Genomic DNA, 8538 nt, shown 5'->3' on the forward strand with positions numbered 1-8538 from the left:
TTTACTGCTGTAAATCTTCAGTCCTGGTTTGATCCTTGTCAGATTACTCCCATGACCAAAGAGCAAAGTTCAAGACTATTGTTCAGATTTGTCTTTAATGGGGTGCTATTGTGAAATAATTTCTTTCAAATCTAGTCTGTTATTAAATCGTGTAAATATGTGCAAGGAATCCAAGAATTATGGAGACTTTTGATTGACTATTTACCAGTCAGGTTGGTTGAAGGATTTATTTCATGTCAAAAATGAAGGTTTTATGAATGGCTTTTCAAAGTTACATTACTGTCACAGTTCACACTATATACTGCAAAATATCTGGAGCCTTTTATTACCTGTGTAACTTTTTATTTGGAAAATTTCGTTAATGAGTTAAACACTTTCTTAGTTTAAATAATGAATTGGACTTATCGTACAGGTCTACACATAATTTTAATTCTCTTTTCTGATTGTTTTATATTATGAATCTTCACTCTCTTTCTGGATAACTGGAGAATATTCCTTCAGTCAAAACTGAAACATTTAGCTAAGGCAGAGTACCTTTATTTCTGCATTTCCACTTTTTCTGCAAGTTCAGTTTCTTTACAGCAAGGATTTATGGCACAAATCTCATAGTTTCATTACACAAAGTTCTATCTAATTCACCTGAAATAAAAGAAAGTTTTCTGAATCTTCCTGTTGAAGTACAACTGCTGGCCATGGGAACAGGCCACAGCTTTTATCTGTGCAAGTTAATAGTTAACTGGGAAGAATTTATAGTTCAGCGATAATTACTTAGCAATTTTCTCTGTAAGTGGGACTGGGAATTAACATTCCTATATTTGCATGTAATAGTTCCATCTGAATTATCAAGATTCTAAGTAAAAGCTTTAGAATAAATTAAGGCTTTCAAGAAATAAACTGTTCAGCTTCAAGCAGCAAGAACAAAAGTACAAACTAAAATGTCTCATAAAAAGACATTTATAAAATCCTCAGAAACATACTTCCTGCATTTCTGTAGGAAGTTGTTTCTACTCTAACATAAAATACAATATTCTTTTATAGCCCTGGAGAAACCAAGCTTGCTTTTGTAACCATCCTTGATATATCCGATTATCTGTCTCAGGGTAAGATTTTAATATGACCTTTTGGTTCATGACTCTGCTGCTTTCTGAAGTTGTTCACAGTGGTAAGAAAAAAAAAAAAAAAGGAGGGAGAAAATTTTCAAAGCTGTTTTAATTAATTAGTATGGAATGACACCAATATGCTGTTTTACTAAGTATTATCTGAAAGAGGAGGAAGATTAGTGATATTCTTAGCAGTTATTGAAGTGAATTTGATTCAGAGCAGGAAACAAACCTAAAAATCTCTGGTTATGCTGTAGCCTCTATGACTTAGGTCAAGTCAGCCAAGACATCACATTATTCCAGGACAGTGCCTGGTGACTGTGCTTTGAGTCAGGATGAGACTGAGATGGGTCATTCACCATGATCTGTAACACCTTCTGGTTTATATGTTAGTGCTGATGTGGAGAAAGAATAAAGCGCTGGCAAGGGGGAATGGCGAAAGCAAGAAACAGAACAAATGAGATGAACGGTGTTACCCTCCCTCCACCCCCCCAGCCCCCCACTCCTCAATGAATATTGCTCCTTTTTTGATGTTTAGTAGTTATGAAATAAGAGTATATGCAACAAACACAGGAATCCAAAGTTAGTAGGACTAGGGAAAATGAAACTAACGCGGGATAAAACTGAATGATGAAGGTTTGTGCCAGGTGAAGTGGCTGAGCCTATAGCACTGAAATGGACAGGTCCATTCTCTCATTATCTTCCCCGCTCCCAGCAAAGGCCTCCTCTCTCACCATCCCTCTCCTTCTTTGGAACATCTTTGGTGTTTTTCTTGCTTTTTGGTAATTTGTGTCAGATCACTAAGCAAGTTGAAAACTGAGCCAGCAAGGAGAGAAGCTTTTGCTGGTTTAGTGAGCTGAGCTGTTCACTAGTGGTCTGATGAAAACCAAAGCTAGGGTGAGGGAGGACATGAAAGTGTACTGCTGGGGGGCAGAAAGGACAAGTGAGCAAGAACACCCCTGCTACCAGCAGGGATTCATTAGATCTCCAAAACCTCAGTTGCATCCCAAAACTGGAAGCCAGGAGGCTGGCTGAGACTGGCTAAACCAGAAGGTGTTGGGAGTGGGAGATAAGAGGTGAATGAAGTTGGATGGAGATGCAGAGACTGTGATCTTTTAATAATGGGTGATAATAATAGTGAAGCAGGAAGAACAGTGGTTAATCGAGCAAGGGGAACGTCAGTGGACAGGGTAGTGAGTGTGGCCATGGCTAGGATGGAGAATAGGAATGGAGTATCACAAAACAAATGGAGCATGGCAGATAGAGATGAGGAAGTTGATATTTATATTTTTTTTGTGGAAAAATGTGCAAAAGAATCTGTAACCATTAGAATGTACATCATGAATGTAAACCTAACAGTCTTGATGGTGATCCATGAAGTCAGTGTACAGTATCATATGAAATTTTGGAGATGGAGGGAAGAGAAAGGAGGAAGAAAAAGAAAAATGTGGTAAAGGATTTTGGTTTTAAAGTCTTAGAAGTGGTAATGCATATTGTGGTGTAGAGCAGGCATCTTAACTGCTGAAATAAGTTGGCGAGTACAGTTTTTCAGATTATTTCTCAAATAATTTTGTTTAATTGACTAGAAAGATATATACCCAAGAGTTTCTTGTAATATATTCTGTATGTAATTGTAGCTGCACCTATCCCTGCTGATTATTAAATGGAGAATGTTGTGTTTGCTTGTTACTGCCAGTGAGAATTTTACAGCAGTAGTTCACTTGCCATTAGAAAGAATTGAAAACAAGCATTCTGGCAATTTTGTGTGGTTGTCAAAAAATTATGCACTGCTGTTTGAAAACATGCCAGCTGATAATGGCTTTTTCTGGGAGATCCATTTTACAGTCTTGAAATATAATAAAAGTACTTTAACCTATAAAGGACTGTTTACTGTAATATGGATAAATACTTGAACAAGTAGTATTCTTAAATTGGTCTAAGATCGTGAATACTCATACTTTAGTGCTCAAAGGTTTTGAAGGCAATGAAAAGCACAAAATTATATTTTTATTTTGGTACTTCACTTGCTGGTGGCTGGAGGAAGTTTTTGTAACTGTGCTCTGAGGGCTGCCCTACTCCTTAGGGCTTTTAACTGGGTTTTCCCAGTTTTCCTGGGTTCCTTTGTGTTTGCAGTGTAAACATAGCTTACTTCTACATGGACAAGAATACTCTGATGCTAAAAATTTAGCAGTTGTGTAGTCTTAGTTCTACACGTGTGTTTAAATTTCCAGCATTAAACTATCAGGTTAAAGTATTCATGTGAGTAAGCCTTAGTTTTGAATTTTTTGGGGTGTATTATCGTTAAACACAAAAAACCCCTAATCTATTGCAGTGCCAGTGCTAGAAAACTTGTAACTGAAAAACAGGATACAGGCAATGTTTTATCCTAGATATTTCATGAAAGTAGCCAAAATACCAATATAAAGTTACTATCTGAATTTTATTTTGTCTTTTCCTAACTTAACTCTTTAAGCTCAAAAGGGACAAATAAAGTAAATTAACAGAAATTCAATACCAAGACCTTATGGTATGTTCCTGAGCCATGGTTTTGGAAAATGAAGTTTCATGTAAACAAAACTCTGTTTGAAGGCTCTTGTAACAGGAGACAGATGATATTATGCAGTTTTTGATGTTCCTTTTATAAGGAAGGGAAAGGTTTATAAATACCTTCTCTAATTGAAGTGGTTCAGGGAATTGCTAATTAGCATTTTAAAAGCACTATAGCGTTGTCCATAACAAGTATGCACTTCTTGAGGTAAGCTTGCATATAGATCACATGGAAACATGATGCATAGTTTCTCACAGGTAATTCACATGAAAGTAGCATACGTGAGTGTGTTGCTTCACTAAAAACAGCTTATTCAGAGTGCATGTTCTTTGAAGATGCTATAAAGGAGCTAAGAATTAAGAGATGGGTAAGAACAGAATTACGTAAAAAAAGAAAACAGAATTAATTGTAAAATCTCAGGGTCATTTAGGTTGGAAGGGACCTCTTGAGATCATCTAGTCCAGCCTTCTGCTCAAGTTGTTACCTACAGCAGGTTGCCTGGGCCCATGTCTGGTAGGGTTCTGAATTTCTCCAAAGATGGTGACTGAGCAACCTCTATAGGCAGCCTGTGCCAGTGCTTGGTCACTCTTACAGTAAAAGAATGTTTTCTTACATTCAGGTGGAGTTACATACATTTTAATTTATGCCCATGATACTGTTGGCCTTTTTTTTTTTTTTGCTGCAAGGGTACCTTGCTGGTTTATGTTCAACTTGCTGTCCAGCAGGACCCCAAGGTCCCTTTCTGTGAAGCTACTTGCCAGCTGATTGGCCTCCAGCTTGTACTGATGTCTGGGGTTACTCCTCTGGAGGTGCAGGAATTTGCTCTTCCCTTTGCTGAATTTGCTGAGGTTCCTGTAAGCCCATTTCTCCAGCCTGTAAAGGTCCCTCTGGATGGGAGGACAACCCTCTGCTGTATCAGCCACTTCTCCCAGTTTTGTCTCATCAGCAGACCTGCTAAGGATGCACTTTGTCCCATTGCCTGAGTAGATAATGAAGATGCTGAACAGTATTAGCTGCAGCATTGAGTGCGGGGATACAGCACTAGTTTGTTGTAGTTTCAACCACTAGTTTCTTCAGGAATTAGTGCCACTGATCACAGCCCTCTGGGCCTGGTTGGTTAGCCAGTTTTTAATCCATCTCAGTGTCCACTTGTCTCACCTATACTTTGTCAGTTTATTTACGATGTTATAGGAAAGACTGTCAAAGGCTTGACTAAAGTAAAGGTAAACATACACTATTCTCACCACGCTCACCAAGTTAATTGTCTCATTGTAGAAGGAAATAAGGTTGATCAAGGATGATTTTCCCTTTGTAACCCCATACTGACTGCTCCCAATCACCTTCCTGTCCTTCATGTGTTTGAAAATGCTTCCCAGGAGGATTTTCTCCATTATCTTCCCAGGGCCTGAGGTGAGAATGACTGGCCTGTAGTTCCTTGGATCAGCCTTCTTGAAGAGCGATATTTACTTTCTTCCAGTCTTCAGGAATCTCTGCCAATTGCCATGATCATTCAAAGAGCATAGAGTAGCCTCATAAAGACAAGGGCCTGCTTCCACGGCACTTGTGGGTGCAGCCTGTTTGCCTCCATGGATTTGTGTACGTCCAGTTTGTTCAAATGCCCCCTAACATAGTCCTACCCCGCTGAGGGCAAATCTTCCTTGTTTCAGAGATCACTCTGATCTCAGGAGCCTGGGATTCCTGAATGCAGGTTTTACTGGTAAAGACCAAAGTGAAGAAGGCATTGAGTACTTCAGTCTTCTCCATGTCGTTTGTCACTAGTTCCCCTCCTCCATTTATTTATTTGATAATTTTTAATGGTTTTCCAAACTTGAACAGTCCTATCACCGTTTTTCTAAACAAAGAGCGAGCTCATAAACACATCAGGTTTATGAGATAAATTATGATAGTGATGTTCAGAAGTTTGGAATAAAAAATTGGATCATATAAATCCTGTCAATCAGTTTTGATTGTTTAAAGTTATTGTCTTCCTTTTCTGACTATGAAATGATGACTGGATCAACAGTAATTTCATGTTAAATCTATTAGTGTCTTAATAGAACCAATATAATTCAGTACTATACACACTTCTGGGGTAGCAGTCATGAGTTCTATTTTCCCTTACTGTTTTTCCTGTGGATTATCAACTCTGCAAAATTAAATTACCATCTCAGTGTTGTCAGTATCTTCTGGTCCAAACTTGTTTCTTTTTGCCCAATCTAAAACCTTGATCTGTCTCTAATATCTTATGGGGAACTGTGTTACCTAAAGATTCAGTGTGGCTAAAATGTAGGTGATTATTTCTGAGATCTTTCCAGATACTAGCTTTCTGAATCACAGTGAGTAACACAACCATCCTGACTGCCACTTGGGTCTGTAAGATATTTATTCTCTTTGATATGGATTTCTGTTGCTCCTTCTGCAGGCATTTGCAGGCTGTATCAAAAATTTTCTAGTTAAGTCTGTATGTCCTTTCCAGACATGTAATCTTGGGAAGTTCACTAGTAGTATGTTCGACTAAAATCACAGTCAATATATAGCTCTCTAATGGATCTTTGTTTTCCTGTGATACTCAGTGCAGTTGCTCGTCGTACTGTCTATTATGATTTCCTTCAAGGACATCATTGTGTGTTCTCTGTTGAGTCTTATGACACATGGTAATGATAAAAGATCATTAATACCTCTTCTTTGTGAAGCTAAAATCTTTTTATAGTGGTGTAAACAGTGTAAGGCAATGCTGCATTGAAACTGTGGATTTATGGCAGTTTGAAATGCATGTAGACAGGACTGGAAGTTCAAGACAAAGTCTCTGAGTTAAAAAGACCCTCTGAAGACTGACATTGACAGATGCTGTGAACAAATAGCTCCTGTTTTAGTTGAATGACTTCCCAGCATGGCACACTTAAACAACAGTTATATTTTCATCTCTGTAACATGTGACTTTTCAGTCAAAGGCAATCAGTGAGGGGAAACCAAGTGAATTAAATTGGAATGAAAAAACAGAGACAGCTTAATGTTTTATGCTGGTCATAGATTAACATTTTTGTGTTTAATGTGAGGGAGAAAAGGCCAAAACATTCACACTGCTTTACAGTTTGTGCACTCAGTTTAAGAGACTTACCATAATGAAATGGACTTCTTTCTTCATCAGTATAGAAAGAATTTCTTGAAGTAAAATACTGGCATAATGTGGAAGCTGTCATTTATTAAATCTGTATGTATTCTGTTGGCCATTTAAAGCAAGTCGATAGAAATGGTGCAGCTGACATTTTTCTTGGTGGATCGGGATGATATATAAACCAAGAGCAAACTCAAGTACTTACCTCTGTAAATATAAATTAATAATGTATATAGGCATTTTTAAAAGCTATAGTACCTACTTTTCGGCATTTTGTCTCTCAAAAAGTGACATTGCACCAAATCCAACTTGTAAAAGTGGTGTAAAAATTCTGTGTATTCCCTGCAAAAAATGTACTTTAAAATATATGCAATTAAAATGAATAAAGATGCAATTTACGTGTTTGTGGTATATCTCAAATCAGTAAATAATTTTGGATAGTCTTTAATGATTTAGATAAGACATTAAATCTGTAATAATAAATTTAAATAATACTTACAAGTAGTTAATATTATTTAGGAGTCATAGCATTAAAATACAGCACCTCGTGGTTTAATGATGTCTTTAATTGTTTGTGTCAGAGGAGTTTGGGGTTAGATTATGACTACCCTTACATTTAGGTTATGGCAGCCTCTCATTCCCTCTCAAGTGTTTCGGATTTTCCAGAACATAGTGAAAGATCTCTTCAGGGCTGTGTGTTATATTGCTGGGATCAGTGAGGTAAAAATAGGACAGAAAAAAGTCAAGAAGTGTGGAATGTGTTTTACTGGAGGAATTTTAAAGACTTTATCAGAACAAGGGATGAGTAAGTAAGGAAATATAAATAATTCACAGTCCCTCACCTGAGTGACGTTCTCTGTATACTGCCACTTGCAGCATCCTGTGTGATAAAGATTTTGCTGCTTTGTAATATTCTACCTTTTTTTTTACATTTATGTTTTGGAAGTGTTAAAATGAAAAGTGCTGTTTTTTTCATAAGGTTTGCTATTACAGTGAAGGAACATATGGGATACTTTTGTATTCTGGATACAGTGAGGTTCTTTGAAATGTCCTAGGCGACCACTTAGCATTTCTTTGCTATCAGTACACAATTTAATGGTGTTGGCTTGGATTTTTCGAAACTACAAAGATTAAGAGTATAACTGATGAATGGTTTAGCTAATGTGTGACCATGTTTACTCTCACATCTCTTTAGTATGTTGGAAAATTAAGCTGGAAAAACTTCAAGTGTACTAAAAAGACTGACTTAATGGCAAAAGGTGTTCTGAGTTTCTATTCTGTAACTTCTTCAGTGATCTCTTTATTTGTATGTGTGCCTAATGAGTAGCAAATATTTCCTGATTGTCATCCCCTGTAAACTGGAACCACTTACCTCACCAAACCCACTAAATGTTTATTGAATAGAAGAGAAAATAATTTTTATTATGTGTATGAACTGAAGTAGTTTGGTTCTTGTTCTCTGACCTTCCCTGTTTCTGTTACAGAAATTTCAATGTAAAAATAACAAAACTGTAGTACAGGGGAGTCTAGCCAATAACAAGTTTTTACTTCTATGTATATATGAACTTATTAAATATTTTTGAGGGAGAAGTTGCAGAAAGGCTATAAGTGGTGGTTTCCATTCCTTTTACCTCTGAACGCTTCACATTTTTTGGCAGCTCTCCTAGCAGCACGGACAGCCGCGGGAGGCCCTGCCAGCTGGAGGGCACACCCTAGGTTCCCAGCCTGCTCCCCAACAGCTTCAGCTGTTATTATCTGCAAAAATACTAGGTGCT

Source organism: Falco rusticolus, chromosome 7 (assembly GCF_015220075.1).
Source record: "Falco rusticolus isolate bFalRus1 chromosome 7, bFalRus1.pri, whole genome shotgun sequence".
In the NCBI taxonomy this organism is placed as follows: domain Eukaryota; kingdom Metazoa; phylum Chordata; class Aves; order Falconiformes; family Falconidae; genus Falco; species Falco rusticolus.